General features: G+C 36.3%; 1 long non-coding RNA gene across 4 annotated transcripts in view; it reads left to right on the forward strand.

Annotated features, from left to right (window-relative positions):
- Nucleotides 1-433: 433 nt before the first annotated feature.
- LOC141695158 (uncharacterized) overlaps nucleotides 434-23,834 on the forward strand; it is a 28,274-nt gene continuing 4,873 nt past the window's right edge. The window contains exons 1-5 of one of the 4 annotated variants that reach the window (XR_012564314.1): nucleotides 434-690; nucleotides 1,507-1,776; nucleotides 3,703-3,779; nucleotides 3,883-3,972; nucleotides 4,519-4,594. This is a non-coding gene — a long non-coding RNA (uncharacterized LOC141695158). Of the gene's footprint in view, nucleotides 691-1,506; nucleotides 1,777-2,734; nucleotides 2,752-3,702; nucleotides 3,973-4,518; nucleotides 4,595-23,834 lie in introns of those variants that run through there. The other 3 variants (XR_012564313.1, XR_012564315.1, XR_012564316.1) reach the window with 3 other exon arrangements.

The following is a 23,834-nucleotide window of genomic DNA, read 5'->3' on the forward strand; positions in this document are numbered from 1 at the left end:
TTTTCTGATTACATTTATTTGTAAAAATCCGTATTTAATTCCAGGATTTTTCAAAAATTACGAAACTCGTTTTATTAAGTTTATAATATTATGAGACTTTTAATTTTTTTTTTGGAAATTTTGGGATTAAATTCACCCGCGTGATGTTTCGTTTAATCGTTAAAAGCGGGTATTAGTTGTGTTTCAAAAATGGTTTAAAAACTACGAAATTTACGTTTTAATTAACTTCAGGATATTTATAACATTTTAAAACTATTTTGATGATTTTCTGAATTTATTTTTAACGCAACAAGGGTCGTTAATTGTAAGTTTCGGGGTAAACCGAGCCTCAGAATCTTCGTAATTATCCCAAAAGTTACGTTTCTATTTTATTAACATGGGTCCTGAGTCACAGATACGTGGTACATCAATTTTCTTACAGCATTTTTATTTCTTTCATTTTCCTTCTCCTTACCCATTTGTCTCTCTCTCGGCTGTCTCTTTTTCTCTTAAAAAATCTCTATTATCTCTCCCTTAAATTCTCCTCCTCCCTCTTATGTTCCTCTTCCTCGTTCTTTTCTCCTTTTTCCCGGCTGTTCTCGAATTTCGGTAAGTTGGGTCCCCGTTTTCTTCCATTTCTGGCCGTCTGTCACTCTCGGTTCTCCGGTGTGGTGGCAGTGGTGAGTGTGTGTGCTCGATTATGTGCACTGTGTGTGATCATGTGTATATGTGTGTGTATCGTGTATTTATGTGTGTGAGTTGTGTATGTGCGGTGTGTGCATGTGTGTGATGTTGGCAGTGATGCTTCTGTTGGGCTTGTTCTGTTTCCTGTGTTGTGTTCATGTTGGGCCGAATTTGTGCAATTGGGCTTGATTGCTATAATTTTAATTTCTTTTTCCTTTTTCTGTAAAAAATTAAATGATTACTATTCGTGAAATTAAATTATTTTGCGTGCGGGAATCATTACACTAATCGGTGGAATTTTCGTGTTGGAACTCGAATAAGCGGGTGCCCCAAAAAATTTTACCGCCGTCCGCGATGAATTTCGACGAGCGGACGGTGGACTGTGATGATGCGATTTTGAGTCCTAATATAAATAAATAATAAATGTATAAATTTTATTTTATAAGTTCGAAGCGGAGTAGTAGTTAAATATTTATACTCGAGATTTTTTTAGGATTGTGATTGTGATAGTTGGATTGTGGTTGTTGATTGTGGTGATGTCGATTATGTTTTGACGGGTATGCCGATAAACAGAGGAGGTGTTGCCCAATTTTTTTGGAAATTAAATTCAAAAATACGGGGACATATCCTGTGATTATCGGGATTACTAGTCAAACATATATACGTATATAATTATAAGTAAGTATTTTGCAGAACCTACTGGTGTGTTGTAATAAAATATTTTGTAAAATATAACTGACAACCCTGTTTTCTAAAGCGACAAGTATATGTATTTTCCGAAAATGATTATTGAACCGAGTTTGAATACATGAACCCTGATTGCTATGTGTATTGCAATAATAGGTTCAATTACGAGTCGAATTATGATATCGTTGGGTAGAATTGATAGTGAGGATATGTCAAGCATACCCGCTCTGTAGGTTCTGGTCGGAAGACTCGAAAGTTGATGTCGGACTAAAGTTAGCCTAGTGATCAGTCAACGAACTCAGCGAGGTTCCAAGCGAAGGACCTGAGTGTTGAAGTCGGATCCAGGATAGATTAAATGTAAGGCGATAAAGCCGAGCGTTCAAGTAAGTCCAAGGTCAAACTGTATCAGTTGTAAAGCTCTGCAAGGTAAGTCCCCCTGACCATTCTTTTATGGTTCAGTACATATGGATAACTGTTGTTTTATTCTCGTATATGAACATAAACGTTTTAAGTGACGTATCCCCTTTAGTCATAAATAACTGTTTTAAAACTTGTGTTGAGGAAAAGTAACTTCGAAATGTACCTATCTTGAGTGAAATGATTTGTGAATCAATTTTACGTGTGATGTTAAATGAATGGTTTTAAAATGAGATGGGTACAACTGATTTCAGAAAACTGGATAAGAGGAATGTTTGATCCACCTATGTCGTGGAATGTTTTGATCCACCTCTGTCGTGGAATGTTTTATCCACCTATTTCGTGGAATTTGGAAATAGGTAAAAAGGAAATTCAGTTAATCTATTGGAGTTGCGTATGAGGCCCGTTATTCGATAATGGCCCAGCAGGTGGTGGCGTAAGAGGCTAATTTGGTTTTGCACACTGTTTAACCGATTAGTCCAGCGTGGGGGAGACCTAGCTAGTCTCCCAAGTTCCGAAACACAATCTTTATTCTGGACGGCCGTTAGTCGCTGTCCGGTGATGATAGACTGATCAGCTTTCTTCACCAGTTGAACGTCCAATAGATTTGATTGATTAAAGTTTGAAACTGTTTAACAAATCAACTTGTATGTAGCTGATGATTTGAAAGTAAGATAGCATGCTAAAATTGAACTCTGGTCTTTATACACAGCACACGACTGATATTATTTTACAGAGCATGGTAGTTTTGAATATCGAGTTTATGAATGTTATCTCGCTTTTGTAAATAAGCTATGATTTCTGTTCCTATCATTGTTCTATCATAAATTGCTTTACTTGTTATTCATATAGTGGTATTGTTGAGCAATTGATTGCTCAACCTTGCAGAATGTTTTGCATATATATATATTGCAGATGCCTAGGAGACTCTTTCATTATAGTCAGGGAAGAGCTCCAGTTCCTTTCGTGTCAGGCTCCTCTGAGGTAGTTGTGTCAGACCAAAGATGGTCTGTTGAGTTGCTGTATTAAGATAATATTGTCAGGATTGTTTGTAATAAGTTGGTTTGTAATAGTTGTAACCTAAGTCATACTTAAACCTGTAAAAGATCTCAGTAACACGGGGTTGTGTGTATCTTTTAACATTAATTGGATTATATTAAGTATGTTATGTTTGTTATTTTGGTTGTTGGTGACGCCAACTCCTGACCCCGGGGTTGAGGCTGTCACATCATCCACGTACACTATTAGTATAGCTCTAAAAAGAATACTTTATGAACATGGTATGATCAGTTTGACATTGACTGTATTCTTTTTTTTTAATCACTTGGGTCACCCTATCAAACCAGGCTCGTGGAGACTGTTTGAGACCATTCTATGATTTTTTTAGCTTACACATTTTTTCGAAGTTTTTTGGAGAGGCTAGTCCAGGTGGAACTTCCATATAAACATCTTCCTCCAAATCTCCATTTAAAAATTCGTTATTTATGTCCAGCTATTGCAAAGGCCAGTCTAAATTTATTGCAAGAGATAATAAGACACGTAAAGAATTAAGTTTTGCAACCGGAGCAAATGTCTCCTTATAATCGATGCCATAAGATTGTGTAAACCCTTTAGCAACTAGTGTTGCTTTAAACCAATTAACACTCCCATCCGATTTTTTTTTAACTGCAAACACCCATTTGCATCCCACTATTTTTTTCCCAGGAGGAAGCTTGACATACTCCCATGTATTATTTTTCTCAAGTGGATTCACTTCCTCCTTTACGGCTTCTCTCCATTTAAGTTCAATGAAAGCTTCATGTATATTTTTTGGCACATTTATATCTGTTAGGTTAGTATCAAATGCCTTATAACTTGGAAATAAGTTTTCATAGGATACAAAATTATTGATTGGGTGTTGAGTGCAAGATCTCTTTTCTTTTCTCAATGCAATAGGCTGATCCAAATCATTGAACATAAAGGAATCAGAATTTTGAAGTGCATTACCTGTGCTTTTCGAGGATGATTGACTGGTCGGATTGAATTCTTGACTTTGCTTTGATGAATCTTGGTCTTTAATTTCATTTTGAGATTTTGGTCTTCTAGAGTAAACTATAAGATCTTTTGATTTTTCAGGTAAAGGATGATCACTTGAAGTTTTTTTTGATTTTCCAGGTAAAGGAATATTAGTGAGATCATCTATTATTTCCTGAATATAGTCAGAAGGTAAACTTCGAATAGGTAACTCATGATTGATTTCATTTGATATGGGGCTAGGATCCTTACGTGTATCTTGTGCACTAGGCATTTCTTGGACAAAACTAGACCAAAACTGATATTCGTCATTACTATCCCCTCCCAGAATATTAATTTTGGGATAGAAAGGTTAGTTTTCAAAGAAGGTCACGTCCATTGAGTTGTAAAATTTTCTGGTTTGGGGAGAATAACATTTATACCCATTTTGATTTAAAGAATATCCCAGAAAAATACATTTGAGGGACCTAGGATCAAGTTTACTTCTATTTTATTGAACAACATGGACAAATGATGTACATCCAAATATTTTTGGAGAAACTTGAGACAAAAATCTGATGTGTGGATGAGAATTTAGAAGGATACAGAATGGATTCCGAAATTTTATAACATGTGATGGCATCCGATTGATAAGATAAGTTGTCGTTAGATCAGATTCCCCCCAAAAATGTTTAGGAACATGAGTAGCAAACAAAAGGGAACGTGCAACTTCGAGAATATGTCTGTTTTTTCTTTCAGCTACCCCATTTTGTTGAGGTGTGTCAATGCATGAACTAAAATGGATAATGCCTTGATCACAAAGATAGTTTCCAAGGTAAGACTGAAAAAACTCCCTCCCATTATCAGTTTTGAGAACTTGAACTTTTGTTTTAAATTAATTCTCAATCATTTTATGAAACATTTGGAAAATATGTGCGACATCAGATTTGTGCTTCATCAAAAATACCCAGATCATCCTACTATGATCATCGATAAATGTCACAAATCGTTTAGATACAGAGATGTTATTAACTCTTGATGGTCCTCATACGTCACTATGTATCAAGTAGAATGGATGAGAAGGCTTATAACTGTGATGAGGGTAGGAATTTCGAACATGTTTATAAAATTGACAAACTTCACATTATAAACTCAAAGAATCTTTATTGAACAAGGATGGAAATAATTTTTTTAAATAAAATAGTTGGGATGACCTAATCTGTAGTGTCATAACATAATAGCATTATCTTTATTATGACTCGAGACAACACAAGAAATGTAGCATCCTTTACGCCCTACACCACTAGCTCTCAGAAGAGAGAGACCTCTGTTAGGAATATGTGTATTAGTTTGATGATAAGTTAAACAAAACACTTAAGTAGAAATCTAGTGATTGTAACCTCAACGGATAAGACCATCTTGGCTATCCGTTGAAGGAGTAGCTTTACTTAGCAATAAGTTTAGTACTGTAGCACATTTCATTCTCTGGATTTAAGTTGTAATTCTTAGATGTTGTAGGAAATTATCAGTCATGTTGACTACTAATAGATATGCAAATAGGAAGGCTAATTGTAAATATTACATGCCTTGTAATTTTGTATAAGTGAAGAAGTGTCAACGGATATTGAAGACCTTCAACGGATAAGAAACAAAGCTTCAACGGATGTCTCTAATGCTTCAACGGATAATATCCATCAACGGATAAATTCTTCAATGGATAATATCCATCAACGGATAAGCGCTTCAACGGATAAAGACTTCAACTGATAATGCATCAACGGATAAGGCTTCAACGGATAAAGCCTCAACGGATAAGGCATCAACGGATGAAAGCTTCAACGGATGCTTAGTTCATTAGCAGCTGACAGAGACACAGGGATTGACAGAGATGTGGTAGCCTATTTCAGGAACAGCAGAAAAAGCAGCCGTTTTTAGTCTGGTTCAAAATGGAAAGTCAACAGATAATTCCATATTATACTGGATAAAAATGGAATAGAAACAAGTGGAGAACTATTTTCTTATTGTACTTTATCTTTGTCTTCACTTGTAAACTTGGTGTATATAAACCAAGTAGTAGCTAGTAATTAGAAATGAATTTTCCTTGAGCTGTTTAGAAATATCCAGAGAGAAAATCATCTAGTTTGTACTAGGAAGCAGCTGTGATTTAAGTTCTTTGAATCACAGATTTTCTGAAATAACACATCTCTGGTGGAACAACAAATCCACCAGAAAAGTTTTTAAGTTCTTTGTGCTCTTTACATTTGTGTTTGAATATATATCTGTCTATATCAGCTTCAAGCAATTCACACACATTTGCTCACTAAAACACTTAGCCTTAGAAACTGCTCAAAACTTGAAAAAGTTTTGAGATTTACATTCAACCCCCCTTCTGTAAATCTCATTGTTAGTCCACTGGGAATAACAATTGGTATCAGAGCAAGCTCTTAACACACAAAGAGTTTAAAGATCTATTCTGCTAACATCATGAGTAAGAAGGATATTGGTGTAAAGATTCCAATCCTGGAAAGAGATAACTATCATCACTGGAAGGTGAAGATGCATTTACATCTTCTCTCTCAAGATGAAAGCTAAATCAACTGCATCGAGAATGGTCCTCACATCCCACACAAAGTGGCCAAAGCTGCAACTGCTACAGTTACTGTTGGACAGTCTATTCCCAAGCCAAGGGCAGAATGGACTGTTGAAGATATTGAAGAGGTCCACAAGGACAAGAAAGCCATGAACATTCTGTTTAATGGCCTTGATCAAGATATGTTTGACAATGTCATCAACTGCCAAACTGCTAAGGAAATCTGGGATACTGTGCAGCTTATCTGTGAAGGCACTGAGCAAGTTAGAGAGAACAAAATACAGCTTCTCATTCAACAGTATGAGTATTTTCACTTTGAAGAAGGAGAATCATTGAATGATACCTTCAACAGATTTCAGAAACTGTTGAATGGACTAAAGCTGTATGGGAGAGTATATCAAGTCAAGGACTCCAACTTAAAATTTCTAAGGTCTCTACCAAAGGAATGGAAACCTATGACTGTTTCTCTAAGAAATTCTCAAGATTATAAGGACTTCACACTTGAAAGATTATATGGAATTTTGAAGACTTATGAACTTGAGATGGAGCAAGATGAGCTGTTGGAAAAGGGAAAGAAAAAGGGAGGATCAGTTGCTCTTGTAGCTGATAGTGAGAAAGTTGAAGCCAGGAATGAAGAAAAGACAATGCCAAGTCTCAAAATTGGCCTAAGCAAATCAGAATCAAGCAAGGGTAAAGAGCAAGTTGCTGAGGATGAAGACAATTCCAGTCAGGATGAATCTGATGATATTGATGAACATTTAGCCTTTCTGTCCAGAAGGTTTGCAAAGATGAAGTTCAGAAAAAATACAAAGTTCACTAAGCTAAACAAAAACATGGTGGACAAATCAAAGTTCAAATGTTATAACTGTGGCATTAGTGGACACTTTGCAAGTGAGTGTAGGAAGCCAAATTCTGAGAAAAAGAAATTTGAGCAAGTTGATTACAAAAAGAAGTATTTTGATTTGCTCAAACAAAAGGAAAGAGCTTTTTTCACTCAAGGTGATTGGGCAGCAGATGGAATAAATGAAGATGATGATGTGGAATATGTCAACCTAGCCCTGATGGCTAATTCTGATGAAAATGAAACTAGTTCATCAAGCAACCAGGTAATTACTACTGACCTTTCTCAGCTTTCTAAACATGAATGCAATGAAGCCATAAATGATATGTCCAATGAATTATATCATTTACGTGTTTCCCTTAAATCACTAGCTAAAGAAAACACTAGGATCAAAGAAAATAATGTGTTTTTAAGTGATAGGAATGTTGTGTTAGAGAGTCAGGTAATTGAGCTTGAAAAGATTAAACTTAAATGCTTAACTGTTGAGAGCGAACTAGAAGAAGCTGTTAAGAAAGTAGAAATTCTTTCTAAACAGTTAGAAAGTGAGCAAGAGGTGATCAAAGCCTGGAAAACATCTAGGGATGTTGGTATTCAAATTGCCAAGGTCCAGGGAATTGAATCATTCTGTGAGGATGCCTGGAAGAAAAATAAAAAGAAGTTAGATTTAATTGATGGATTGTCAACGGATGTGGAATCAACGGATGATGAAAGTTATCCGTTGAAGGAAGAAAAGGAGCATCCGTTGAAAGCTCATCAATTAAAGCAGGCAAGTAATTTCAAGAATAAAAATCTCAATAAGAAGGTTGATTCAACTCTCAAGAACTTTGTCAAAGAAGGAGCCAGCACATCCAAAGATGCCAAACAGGTGAATATAGGACACATGACTTTAGATCAGTTAAAAAACAGGCTTAATTTGGTTGAGGACAAGAAGGAAACCAAAAGAAAATCTAAAAGAAATGGGAAGGTAGGGATTAATAAACATAGCAATTACACACCTGATAGGTATGCTCCTAGAAAAAGCTGTGTACATTGTAAAAGTGTTAATCACCTATCTGATAATTGCAAATCTGATAAAAATATTCCCATACCTTCAAATCCCCCAATGCCTAACATGTCTATGTCACATCTGCATACCATGCCTGTTATGTCTCATCACAATCCCCATGCACATTTTGCAAACATGCCATATTTTAATAATCTCTATTTCACTGCATTTAGTATGCCTCATATGCCATACAATATGCCTATGTGGAATAACATGTTTGCACAATCTATGCCTTATCCTTCAAATGTGCTAAATGATTCTATGACTAACCCTACACTTCAACCAACCACATCTGAGATCAAGGTTGACTCAAAGTTACCTAAATCAAAAGATGCAGGAGGAATGAAGTATAGGAAAAAGATTAACAAGGCTGGACCCAAGGAAACTTGGGTACCAAAATCAACTTGATTGATTTTGTTGTGTGCAGGGACAAAGAAGGAATCTATGGTACTTGGACAGTGGCTGTTCAAGACACATGACAGGAGATTTCACCCTGCTCACAGAGTTCAAGGAGAGAGCTGGCCCTAGCATAACCTTTGGAGATGACAGCAAAGGATTCACCATGGGATATGGCTTAATTTCAAAAGGAAATGTCATCATTGATGAAGTTGCATTGGTTGATGGTCTCAAACACAATTTATTGAGCATCAGTCAACTATGTGACAGAGAGAATACTGTTTCCTTCAATTATGAAGCCTGTATTGCCACAAGTAAAAAGGACAATAAAGTGGTTTTAACTGGAGTTAGAAAAGGAAATGTGTACTTAGCTGACTTCAACTCTACAGATGCAGAATCCATTACTTGTCTCTTCAGCAAAGCAAGTGCAGTTGAAAGTTGGCTATGGCACAAGAAGCTGTCCCACTTGAATTTCAAGACAATGAATGATCTAGTCAGAAAGGACTTAGTTAGAGGAATGCCTCTGGTGGAATTCACAAGGGATGGACTGTGTGATGCTTGTCAGAAAGGAAAGCAAAAGAAAGTATCATTCAGTAAGAAGCTTGAATCAGCAATTGATGAACCATTACAACTGTTGTATATGGATCTCTTTGGACCAGTCAATGTATTGTCAATTTACAGGAAAAGATACTGCCTAGTGATTGTTGATTATTTTTCTAAGTTTTCATGGGTCTACTTTCTTGGATCAAAGGATGAAGCTAGTGAAATCATTATCAATCATATCAAGCAAGTCAATAATCATCCTGATTTCAAAGTAAGGAATATTAGGAGTGACAATGGAACTGAGTTCAAGAATTCAACCATGAAGTTGTTCTGTGAAGAAAATGGGATCATGCATGAGTTCTCAGCTCCAAGAACCCCACAACAAAATGGTGTGGTGGAAAGGAAGAACAGATCACTAATTGAAGCTGCAAGGATAATGCTTGAAGAGTCAAAACTCCCAACCTACTTTTGGGCTGAGGCTGTTAACTGTGCATGTTACACTCAGAATATTTCTCTAATTAATCAAGCAAAATGCATGACTCCCTATCAATTATTCAAGAGAAGGAAACCAACCTTAAACTTTCTGCATGTCTTTGGTTGCAAATGTTACATCTTAAGGAATCAATCTGATCACAAAGGAAAGTTTGATGCAAAGGCTGATGAAGGAATATTTGTTGGTTATTCTGCTGGGAAATCATATAGGGTCTACAATCTAAGAACCAACATTGTCATGGAATCTGTGCATGTTGTGTTTGATGATAAAAGGATTGATGGACTAGCAGATGAGGGACATCATGAAGGACTCAAATTTGACAACATTGAGATATATTGTGATGACAGTGAAGAAGAGAATGATGAAGAAGGCATCTCAAGAAGAATTCAGGATCTGCCTTTGGATAATGCACATAATGCTGCATCCGTTGAAAGTCATAATTCAGCTTCCGTTGATAGAAGCAATGCAGCATCCGTTGAAAGACAAAGTGCATCATCCGTTGAAGTTCATAATGAAGCATCCGTTGATCACAGTCTGTCAACGGATAATCAATTCACTTCATCAGTTGATAGAACTCTCAATTCCTTTAAAGGATCAGCAACTCAGGGGGAGTTTCAATCAATCAACATTCTATCTCACATCATGACAATACTGAGGTAACCTCATCTAGAGCTAATCTACCACCTCAAAGGAAATGGACCAAGAATCACCCTTTTGAATTGATCATTGGTGATGCTACATCTAAAGTACAAACTAGAAGGGCTACTCAAGATGAATGTCTGTACAGTAGCTTTCTATCACAGGAGGAACCTAAGAGAGTGGAAGAAGCTCTATTGGATCCAGATTGGATTTTAGCAATGCAAGAGGAGCTAAACCAATTTGAAAGAAACAAAGTATGGAAGCTGGTGCCCAAGCCAAAGAACAAGAGTTCTATTGACACAAAATGGGTATTCAGAAACAAGATAGATGAAAATGGCATTGTCATAAGGAATAAAGCCAGATTGGTTGCTAAAGGCTATTCTCAACAAGAGGGAATAGATTTTGATGAAACATTTGCTCCAGTTGCCAGACTTGAAGCCATCAGAATCTTTCTAGCCTATGCAGCTAATGCCAATTTCAAAGTCTATCAGATGGATGTCAAGAGTGCATTTCTAAATGGGGAATTGGAGGAAGAAGTTTATGTAAGCCAACCTCCAGGATTTGAAGATCCAATTTTTCCAGACTATGTGTATTATCTGTTGAAAGCACTTTATGGACTAAAGCAAGCACCTAGAGCCTGGTATGAGACTTTGTCAAAATTCCTTCTAGATAATCACTTCACAAGAGGTACTGTTGACAAAACTCTCTTCTTTAGAAATGTTAATGGCTCTAAGATACTTGTACAAATTTATGTAGATGATATTATATTTGGATCTACAGATGATAAGCTTTGTAAAAAGTTTGCTAAATTAATGCAAAGTAAATATGAAATGAGCATGATGGGATAGCTAACTTACTTTCTTGGTTTACAAGTTAAACAAGTTAGTGGTGGAATTTTCATTAGTCAAACTAAATATATTTATGATCTTTTAAAGAAGTTTGACTTAATGGATTGTTCACCTGCAAAAACTCCCATGGCCACTGCCACTAAGCTTGAATTAAACAAGGCTGAAAAGTCTGTGGATATTACAAGTTATAGAGGAATGGTTGGCTCACTTTTATATTTAACTGCTAGTGGACCTGATACAATGTTTTCTACATGTCTCTGTGCTAGATTTCAAGCTGACCCTAAAGAATCTCACTTAGTGGCTATTAAAAGAATTTTCAGATATCTCAAGGGGACTCCAAATCTAGGAATTTGGTACCCTAGAGAGTCTGGTTTTGACCTAATTGGCTACTCAGATGCAGATTATGCAGGTTGCAAAATAGACAGGAAAAGCACAACAGGCACCTGTCAATTTCTAGGGAACAAGATTGTATCATGGTTCAGCAAGAAGCAGAATTTTGTTTCCACATCAATAGCTGAAGCTGAGTACATTGCTGCTGGTAGTTGCTGTGCACAGATACTATGGATAAGGAATCAACTATTTGACTATGGTCTGACTGTTGACAAAATTCCAATATTCTGTGACAACACAAGTGCCATTGCCATTACTGAAAATCCAGTGCAGCACTCAAGAACCAAGCACATTGATATCAAGTACCACTTCATTAGGGAACATGTGATGAAAGGTACAGTGGAACTTCATTTTGTTCCAAGTGAAAAGCAGATTGCAGACATATTTACCAAGCCACTTGATGAATCAACATTCACAAGATTAATAAGTGAGCTAGGTATGCTTAATTATTCATAATTCATGTCTTTTATGTAATCTGTCTTGAAGCCTGAAATGAAATTTGCTGCAAGAACAAAGTTGGCTTTAATTCAGACTTATCCTATCAACGGATATTCTCTATCCGTTGAAAGACAAAATTGTTCTATCAACGGATATTAATTATCCGTTGAAAGACAAATACATTTCTGGTAATTTTATCCTTCAACAGATAAAATGGTGTTATTCATCAACGGATAACTATTTCCCTTATCCGTTGAAGTGTCACGTCAGTTGCTATAAGTGAGTCACAGCCGTTGATTCTTTTACTCAACCGTTGATACAGATATGCAGTATTGTATGTAATTGTATTTAAGGTAGTTTTCAGAATTTCTACAGTTTTATTTATTCTTGAACGGCTGTAATTTACTTAAAGTATCATTTAATCATTTTATTTCAGTTTTAATTCAAGAAAGTATAAAAGCCCAATCGAACTACTATTTACATTTTACGCTTTCTTGCAATTCTTATTCTCTTTCTCTCCCAAAATTCTCAAGTTTTTCTATGCAACCTCTACTCACAACAATGGCACCAGTAGTCAAAATTATGTCTCAAACAAGATTTGTTTATGAAAAGAATAATTTCATAGCCTTGGTTGAAAAGAATGAAGCTCATTCTGATTATCACAAGATGATGGACTTCATCAAAAACTGCAAACTAAGCTATGCAATGCTGGAAGCCCCAACCATCTACTGTGAGGTGATTGAGGAGATTTGGACAACTGCAGAGTTCAACTCCACAGATATGGCCATTGCCTTCTCTCTCAAAGGTAAGGACTATTGTATTAATTGTGATGATATACAATCTTGCTTTAAATTACCTGAGAATAATGCCATGACACCACACACTGATAAAGATGTCTCTGCTATGCTAGATTCCATAGGCTATGCTTTTGATTCTGCTAGTTTAGGTAGTATTAGAAGGAAAGGCCTTAGGAAAGAATGGAGTTTTCTTGGAGATGCCTTTATTAAGGTTTTCTCTGGGAAGATTAGCAATTTTGATGCTATCACTTCATCTCTTGTTAATATGCTCTATATGCTAGTTTCTGATAGGTACTTTAATTTTAGCAACTGTGTTATGCTAGAATTAGGTTCCAGATTAGGTAACAAAGCTAATAGACCACACAACATCTACTATGCTAGATTCTTTATGTTATTGGCTAACCATGTTGCTGAAGGTTTGGTTATATCCAATGAGAATAATAAACTCAAATGCTGGGCACAAGAGAAAAGGGTCCTTGCAGACCTTTTGAGAATGATACTCAACAGCCAGGTGCCATTGGTATACTTTCCAATCATGAATGCACCACGGGTAAGTGAGGTAAATACTTCTATAACTCCTACTATTTCCAACCTCAATGTTTCTTTGCCTTCTAGTGTGGCTATGGAACCTGTGTCTCTGTCCAAACAGGCTCCTACCAAAGCCACCAAATCTAAAGTTTCCAAAGTCAAGTCAAAGAAACCTACCTCTGTTGTTTCTCAAAAGACAACAGTTGTAACAACTACCATAAACCCTGAAGGGAGTAAACAGGGTGTGAGTGGTGAGGGGAGGGGTGAACATCAAAAATCCCCCCAGGATAAGGTGGGAGAGGTGAGTGGTACCCAAACCAGCCAAGCCACAGTCTCTCAAAAGACTGTGGTGGTTCAAAAGGAGTCCAGCACATCCCTAGTTGCATCCTCCCAAAAGGATGTAACTATTGAAAATAGTCCCCAACCAGGGACACAGAACAAAAGAGGGAGGGACACTGAAGCCACACATTCACCATTTAAAGCCTTTTCAAGGAAGAAGAAGGCCAAAACCCTAGTTTCCACACAAGGGACACACACAGCACAGATACATCCACCAGTATCTGTGCCTTCTCAAAGTCAGCTTGATGTGATTCCAGTAAATGTGGAATCACAGCCCCATTCTCTCAATATAGAAACACACCAATCCTCAAATTCTCCAACACCCTCTCTGGATGTGGATATGATATTCACATCAATTCCTGATTCTCCCTCATTAAAACTCAGGGAGGAGCCCCACTCAAAACCTGATGATCATCATCTTTTAGATGATTTGTTGGATCATTAGCCAATTCTTTCAGATATAGTTGATGAATCTGTGTTACCTCACTTAAAATCAATTCACACAGATTCAACAATTGTGTCACTTTCTATATCTACATCTTTTCCTTCCTCAACGGATATCTCTCATCCGTTGACAAGTGGTTGTTCTTCAACGGATAAGCTTAACAGCAGTTATCCGTTGATGCCATCAGTTTTTACTTCAACGGATACTCCCTATCCGTTGATGGCCTCTACACACTTAACTGACACAATTCCAACTGTAGAGGACATGACAACTGTACAATCTCTTTTAGGTTTGAGGGAATGGAGTGATCTTTTGAGTGAGAGGCTGGGTTGCTCCCAGGCAAAAGGAGAGGTTGAGAGTCAACATATGCATGCTATTTCTTCCAGCATGGCAAAAGTGAGTGAGGGGAGTGCCACCTTAGTAGGTGAAGGTGAGGGTGTGAGGTGTGTGAGCCAGGGGGAGCCCCTGATGCAAAAATATAGAGAAATTGAGAGAAATGCAGGTACAGGAGGTATAAGGGTGGATCCAGCCTAGTGAGTTTGTTAGGTCCCAATTTGTTTGTAGAAGGGGGGGGGGTTGAATGCAAACAATACCGTTTAGTCGAATAAAATGCAGAATAAAATTGTGAAACAAAATTCAAGTTAAATAAAACTTTTATTAAACTTGAAAGGTGTTACAACTACGGTATCGGTTACAAGGGATTAATCTCAAATCAATTATTACAAATTTAGAATAAATTCGACATGAACTTTTTCTATTTTTGTAATTAAAAGATCAAATGCTAAATGCGATTTGAGATTAAGTTTTAGGGATTTTGATCCGCTAGATTGATACACAAGAACAAGAGAGTGATTTCTAGTTGATTGGATTTAACTTTACAAGCTAGAAATTGTAATCTTGAATTAGCAGATAAGATGAAATATTTGGCTGCTTGTTCTCTTTTTGTTCTTGGCTTCTGTTTGATTGCTTTTCTGTATTAGAGTAAGTAAATTGGATGCTTCTGCTTCTTTTTAATCAACACAGCCGAGATCAATGAACTGGTATGACAATCCTTTGTCCAATAAGACTTTCGGTGTGACAATCTTTTAGAGCTAGCAAGACAATTAAAATGAACTAGCAAGACTTTCGGTATGACTATTGATGGTCATACCGATTGTCATATTAGTTCAAATGAAATTGTCTTACTGAATTAATAAGTGATTTTAATCTAAATAATAATTCTATCAAGATAATCAACTGAATTAGCATGACTTTCGGTATGACTATCAATTGTCATACCGATTGTCATACTAGTACAATCAGTTGTCTTTTTAGAATTAAAACAGATTTTAACCAATTAAAATTCTGAAAAACCTTAATATTAATTCAGAATTAATTAATCAATTAATTTAATTAATCAAATAAATTAATCTTTGCAGATATAAATTATTTTCATAATTAAAATTATATGACTTAATTAATTAATAGAGAATTAATACTAACCCTGAGCAGCATCCATTCTTCTGACAATCTTCTGAAAGTCACTGAGACTTATGAATCAATTCCGCCACTTCAATGCTGACACTCGATGTACTGTCTGGTTCATGAGTGACTAACTTTCGTGACGTTTCTTCATGTCTTGACTTTGTTGTTCTGATTGAATCCTTGTAATAAATGATACCCTGACGAGATCTCTGTCACTTGATTAAATCCACGATCTTGATTTATATCACTGAGGCATGATCAAATTCTTGAACTTCTTCCAGTGAATCACCAAGTCTGCAGATGAACAATGTTTCTTTATCCTTTGACAGATGTTACTTTGTGAGATCTCTCTGATGATTGATCCACTATTTACTTATTACATTCTTATTTGAGTTGAGTTAAATACTCAAATAAACGAGTAGGCTATGACATATGCCTTTCAATCTCCCCCTATTTGCTTGTTAGACAATAACAACAAATACCTAGAGGATAACTCAACTAACAAATAAGAAAAAGATATAAACAGTAATGTAAAGTAAATAGCAGAAAAGTTCTGGATTATATTTAACATTTTCCAGATTCCAAATGAAATTTACAAGTGAATACAAGATAGATGTTCCTCTAGCCTGAACATATAACTATATTAGACTATCTTGATTCATAAAGCTCTAATCATATTACATTGAGTTTTGAGCTAATTGACTTCAGTTGTCTTCTCTTCTGACTTCACCTTCTTCTAAATCTTGAAGCAATTCCTTGTCAAAGACACGATCCTTTTCTGAAGTAAAGCTTGCTGGTCTGACTGGTTGAACTCCAACTGACTTCAGCTTATTCTTGAGTTGAGTGTACCTTTTAACATTCTTTTCACAATAAGCTTGAATCAAGTCAGCAGCTTGAGTCTTCAACATGGATGAATATCCAGCAGTTCTCAAATGATGTTCCATCCAGACCAGATGCTTAGCTGAGTAGTCTTTAAGAGATTGTACATCTAGCTGACAGATTTGAAGACAATCAGACTTAAAGAATCTCACCTGATGAGGATTGTTGACCACTTGAGGACTAGCCCTGCTGGCAAACTCTTTAAGCCTTTCTCGAAGAACTTCATTCAATTCTGAGCTTCTTTTGACTTTGTTTAAAAGAACCCAAATCTCTGACAAAGAACGATTCTCAAATAGATGAAGTGACACCTTGAATGATCCTTCACTCTGACAATATACAAAAATGCTCATCTCATTTAGGGATCTATCAAAAGCAGCTGTGATCCTTGAGACTTCAGTCTTGATAGCATTCATGTACATGTCATTGTTAGGATTTGAGATTTCCAGCTTGTCAAGAAGATGTAAGAACTGCCTATCATTGTTAGTGCTCAGCTGAGGCATATCAAGTACTCTCCTAGCTTCATCCCATTTTTCACCAATCTTTAGTCTGACATCTCTTCTCCTTTCTTGAGCCTTAATGTCATGAAGACGTTGCTTTTGAAGAGTTTCTGTTCTTTGTATGTCTTTCCTCCTGTCAATGATCTGAGAGACCTTCTTGAGTTCAGCTTCTTTTCTTAGCATCTCTGACTGCTCTTTCTGAAATTCTTTCTCAAACCTAGGATCCACTGTATCTTCCTCTTCCCAATCTTCAAAATCACTTTCCTCTTCAGCTTCAAATAACCCATCTTTATCTTCCTGAACTGGTTCAGTGGGAATGTCAAAAATGTCAAAGTCATCATGTTCTCCACTGTAGTAGACATCATCAGCCTTTCCTTTGTTTCCAGCAGAGGTATCTTTTTCTTTCCCTTTGGCACTACTCCCTTTCTTCTCCCCCTTAGTTGAGGGATCCTCTACTGACTTTCCTTTGGAACCTCCATCACCTCCAGAGCCTGATCCTCCACCAGACGGTCCTTCAAAATAAGCTCTTTGTTCTTCATTAGGGCAATGAGAATTCTTGATCATGTAATATAGGTGCTTCATCCCTTCATTGAGATGTTCCATGCCTGTCTCTATCTTTAGAAATCTTGAGGAGTCCAGTGAATGATTCATCTCAACGAGGTCTTCAAGAGAAGTCATTCTTGTATGTAGAGAGCAGAAGTTGGATATGTCATCAGCTGATAAATTTGGAGTGTCCTGAATAGAATTGAGCTTTGGTATTACAGTGGTCTTTAGATCTGAGATGTCATTCCTTATGATTGCAAGCTGATTGTTGACAGAGGTGGAAGAAGAAGACCGTTCAACCACTTGTGCTTTGAATGCTTGAGCTTCAGCTTGGCTTTTAGCAAGTTCTTCTTTTAGGGCAGCAATCTGAGCTAACAGGTTTACAGTATCAGTGTCTGTGTGTGCTCTCACCTGAATTTCACTCGTGTTTGGTTCACTCATCTCACGTGCATGTGTTTCTCTCAATATAATTGCTCGTGAGGAGTCTTCCAGTTGCTGTTCTTCTGTACCTGCATTAAAAATCACCCTAGCCTCTTCAAGAGAGGTCAGTGGTGGTGCAATGGGAATTCGCGAGTCCCGATCCTCAGTCAAACCTATCAAATCTTTTGGAATAGATGTCTGAATTGCTTCAGGGATAGATTGACCGAGTTGCCCTCCACTTTCTCCAGATAAATCTGCGAGTGGAGAATCCCATAAGGGAGCCAGAGGTGTTGGATCTGGGAGGGGAGAAAATGACTCTATTAAAGATGGCGGAGAGTCAGATTTTCCCTCTGAAGCATGTGACTGCTCTTCTGCCGTAACTATGGCAGGCACTGTAACCGACTCTACGTGCACTCCTCGCTGTGTGTCCTGAGTATGATCTGGGGAAGTGTATGGTTCCATTGTGAGTAATGGAATTGTGCTTGACTCAGTACAAGATGCCATGGCCCTATGGCGAATTTCAATAGATGCATCCTGTTGAGAGAATGCCTCTAGTAACTGTTCATTGGCCATTTCAAAGTCCATGTCCTGTTGGGAGGACAAGGATGGGCTTTCAGATGCCTCAGAATATGTTCTTCTTTTCTTAGGAGGAGGCAGAGCTGAGGGTTCACTCATATTTAACAATGTACTACTTCCTAGTAATCTTCTGGGTAACATTTTAGACAGTGGGGGAGAGGTTGAGATAGAATGAGACTCTGTGTTTGGCTCTATGACCTGGGATTGAAGCTGTGGTTCTACAACTTCATGGTCAGCCCTATCAACCATTGGGGGTCTTTCAACAGAAGTAGGAAGAGAGTGAGAGTGAGGAATTACTACCTGTAATGGAAGAGCCTGGGTGGCTTGTACCACTGGAGGTTGAGGTTGCTGTTCATGGCCGGGAAGATTGAAAATAGGTAAGGGAATATAATTGGCCATGAAAGCAGATACAAGTACTGGAACTTGCATAAATTTGAAGGTTGTGTCTTGGCGAGTGTAAATCTTTTTGCTAACTGAAGGGGGTTCGGTTACCGCAGAGTTAGCAAAAAGTGCTTTGTGTTCAGGGGTGAGTAGATGATCTGCTATAAGCATGAGAAAACAAGCATAGTAACATGATACCCTATGATTTGTAGAATGATCACGTAAAGCAGAAGTTAGACGTCTCAAGAGAATGGGAAAAAGTAGTTTGCCAAAATTGATCCTTTGATTGAAAACAACCGCAAGACCAATATACTGCAGAGTGGAAGTGATGTTATGAAATTGGATTTTGTGTAGTTGGCAAACACTTTGGAAAGTGTATCGAAGAAAATATCCCATTCAGACACCAAATTTGATTTAGAAAGTTTGGTTAAATTGATCACCCCCTGATAGTGAATAGCATTGAAAAAATTTGTGATATCATTTTCAGAGGGTAAATTATAGAAATTGTCTAGTGGAAAATTTAACGCACGATTGACGACTGTTTCATCAACTACATACTGTGTGTTTGCGACGGTGAATGAAAAAGATTTTGAATCATCGGCCACAGTAGAAGTTGTGCAAATCAGTCTAAGTAGATCGACGTTTAAAATCACATTTGATTTAATAGCAGAGCTAACAATCGAATGGTCATTTAAAAATCTAATCCATGGCTTAAATTTTTCAACATCACATTTTTCCGGATTAAAATAACCAACCTGATTATGCGCGACAATTTGGAAATTGAGAGCCATTTAAAATAATAATAAGACACACGCTTTTCAGAATTTTAAGAATAATATTAAGAAAATTCGAATTAATTAAATTAATTTAATAATTCGAATTAAATTAATTATAATCGAAAAATTTAGACAGAAATGTATCTCGTTAAAATTCCTAACTCACAAACACAGTTTTGACAAACCAAAAGACACAAATCAGAAATTGAAAATAAAAATAAAAAGTTCAAAATCAACAAACACAAATAGAATTTGAAGGGGCAAACTGATTTTTATTTGATTTTGCGTTTTTTTATAATAAATTTTTTTTTTTTAATAAAAATTCAACAGCACCTCTGTATATATATACTTGTATGTATATATCACAAAGTGATGAATCAGTTTGCTGAGTAAAAACTCGAGCAAGGAAAGAGCAGTTCTATTGATTTGGTTCGAGGAGAGAGAAGAGAGAAAACGAGGAAGAAACTGTTCGAAATTTTTTTTAGAAGTGATTAACTGTTGAAAATGGTTTAAAACAATACACACACACGCTTTTATATTACAGCTGGTATGACAATCCGGGATTGTCATACCGATTGTCATACCAGGCAAAAAGAAAATGAAATATATATATAATGTTTATAACTGGCAAGACAATCCAATAGTCATACCGATTGTCTTGCCAGTATAAAACTATACTGAAGAATATAATAAACAAAAACAATAGAATAAATATTAAAATTATAACTGGTATGACAATCTGATAGTCATACCGATTGTCATACCAGTATAATAATAAAATGAAACTAATTATATATATGGTTCAAAACTGGCAAGACAATTGATAGTCATACCGATTGTCTTGCCAGTATAAACTATACCGACATGTACAAACATATGCAAACATATGCAAACATATATATAAATTGATAGTCATAGCAACCTGTAAAAACAGTATCATCTTCTTCTTCCACATAACATAATTTTCTTTATCAAAAAGTGGAATTTTAACGGTTCCAACTTTTTGTGTAGTCATTATGAATTTTTTTGAGTGAATAAAAAATTCAAGAAGTGAAAGAAACACAAAAGTCTAGGATCTAGATTTGTACGTTAATCAGAAGGCTCTGATACCAATTGTTAGGTCCCAATTTGTTTGTAGAAGGGGGGGTTGAATGCAAACAATACCGTTTAGTCGAATAAAATGCGGAATAAAATTGTGAAACAAAATTCAAGTTAAATAAAACTTTTATTAAACTTGAAAGGTGTTACAACTACGGTATCGGTTACAAGGGATTAATCTCAAATCAATTATTACAAATTTAGAATAAATTCGACATGAACTTTTTCTATTTTTGTAATTAAAAGATCAAATGCTAAATGCGATTTGAGATTAAGTTCTAGGGATTTTGATCCGCTAGATTGATACACAAGAACAAGAGAGTGATTTCTAGTTGATTGGATTTAACTTTACAAGCTAGAAATTGTAATCTTGAATTAGCAGATAAGATGAAATATTTGGCTGCTTGTTCTCTTTTTGTTCTTGGCTTCTGTTTGATTGCTTTTCTGTATTAGAGTAAGTAAATTGGATGCTTCTGCTTCTTTTTAATCAACACAGCCGAGATCAATGAACTGGTATGACAATCCTTTGTCCAATAAGACTTTCGGTGTGACAATCTTTTAGAGCTAGCAAGACAATTAAAATGAACTAGCAAGACTTTCGGTATGACTATTGATGGTCATACCGATTGTCATATTAGTTCAAATGAAATTGTCTTACTGAATTAATAAGTGATTTTAATCTAAATAATAATTCTATCAAGACAATCAACTGAATTAGCATGACTTTCGGTATGACTATCAATTGTCATACCGATTGTCATACTAGTACAATCAGTTGTCTTTTTAGAATTAAAACAGATTTTAACCAATTAAAATTCTGAAAAACCTTAATATTAATTCAGAATTAATTAATCAATTAATTTAATTAATCAAATAAATTAATCTTTGCAGATATAAATTATTTTCATAATTAAAATTATATGACTTAATTAATTAATAGAGAATTAATACTAACCCTGAGCAGCATCCATTCTTCTGACAATCTTCTGAAAGTCACTGAGACTTATGAATCAATTCCGCCACTTCAATGCTGACACTCGATGTACTGTCTGGTTCATGAGTGACTAACTTTCGTGACGTTTCTTCATGTCTTGACTTTGTTGTTCTGATTGAATCCTTGTAATAAATGATACCCTGACGAGATCTCTGTCACTTGATTAAATCCACGATCTTGATTTATATCACTGAGGCATGATCAAATTCTTGAACTTCTTCCAGTGAATCACCAAGTCTGCAGATGAACAATGTTTCTTTATTCTTTGACAGATGTTACTTTGTGAGATCTCTCTGATGATTGATCCACTATTTACTTATTACATTCTTATTTGAGTTGAGTTAAATACTCAAATAAACGAGTAGGCTATGACATATGCCTTTCAATCTCCCCCTATTTGCTTGTTAGACAATAATAACAAATACCTAGAGGATAACTCAACTAACAAATAAGAAAAAGATATAAACAGTAATGTAAAGTAAATAGCAGAAAAGTTCTGGATTATATTTAACATTTTCCAGATTCCAAATGAAATTTACAAGTGAATACAAGATAGATGTTCCTCTAGCCTGAACATATAACTATATTAGACTATCTTGATTCATAAAGCTCTAATCATATTACATTGAGTTTTGAGCTAATTGACTTCAGTTGTCTTCTCTTCTGACTTCACCTTCTTCTAAATCTTGAAGCAATTCCTTGTCAAAGACACGATCCTTTTCTGAAGTAAAGCTTGCTGGTCTGACTGGTTGAACTCCAACTGACTTCAGCTTATTCTTGAGTTGAGTGTACCTTTTAACATTCTTTTCACAATAAGCTTGAATCAAGTCAGCAGCTTGAGTCTTCAACATGGATGAATATCCAGCAGTTCTCAAATGATGTTCCATCCAGACCAGATGCTTAGCTGAGTAGTCTTTAAGAGATTGTACATCTAGCTGACAGATTTGAAGACAATCAGACTTAAAGAATCTCACCTGATGAGGATTGTTGACCACTTGAGGACTAGCCCTGCTGGCAAACTCTTTAAGCCTTTCTCGAAGAACTTCATTCAATTCTGAGCTTCTTTTGACTTTGTTTAAAAGAACCCAAATCTCTGACAAAGAACGATTCTCAAATAGATGAAGTGACACCTTGAATGATCCTTCACTCTGACAATATACAAAAATGCTCATCTCATTTAGGGATCTATCAAAAGCAGCTGTGATCCTTGAGACTTCAGTCTTGATAGCATTCATGTACATGTCATTGTTAGGATTTGAGATTTCCAGCTTGTCAAGAAGATGTAAGAACTGCCTATCATTGTTAGTGCTCAGCTGAGGCATATCAAGTACTCTCCTAGCTTCATCCCATTTTTCACCAATCTTTAGTCTGACATCTCTTCTCCTTTCTTGAGCCTTAATGTCATGAAGACGTTGCTTTTGAAGAGTTTCTGTTCTTTGTATGTCTTTCCTCCTGTCAATGATCTGAGAGACCTTCTTGAGTTCAGCTTCTTTTCTTAGCATCTCTGACTGCTCTTTCTGAAATTCTTTCTCAAACCTAGGATCCACTGTATCTTCCTCTTCCCAATCTTCAAAATCACTTTCCTCTTCAGCTTCAAATAACCCATCTTTATCTTCCTGAACTGGTTCAGTGGGAATGTCAAAAATGTCAAAGTCATCCTGTTCTCCACTGTAGTAGACATCATCAGCCTTTCCTTTGTTTCCAGCAGAGGTATCTTTTTCTTTCCCTTTGGCACTACTCCCTTTCTTCTCCCCCTTAGTTGAGGGATCCTCTACTGACTTTCCTTTGGAACCTCCATCACCTCCAGAGCCTGATCCTCCACCAGACGGTCCTTCAAAATAAGCTCTTTGTTCTTCATTAGGGCAATGAGAATTCTTGATCATGTAATATAGGTGCTTCATCCCTTCATTGAGATGTTCCATGCCCGTCTCTATCTTTAGAAATCTTGAGGAGTCCAGTGAATGATTCATCTCAACGAGGTCTTCAAGAGAAGTCATTCTTGTATGTAGAGAGCAGAAGTTGGATATGTCATTAGCTGATAAATTTGGAGTGTCCTGAATAGAATTGAGCTTTGGTATTACAGTGGTCTTTAGATCTGAGATGTCATTCCTTATG

This window comes from Apium graveolens, chromosome 11 (assembly GCF_009905375.1).
Source record: "Apium graveolens cultivar Ventura chromosome 11, ASM990537v1, whole genome shotgun sequence".
NCBI classification, from domain to species: domain Eukaryota; kingdom Viridiplantae; phylum Streptophyta; class Magnoliopsida; order Apiales; family Apiaceae; genus Apium; species Apium graveolens.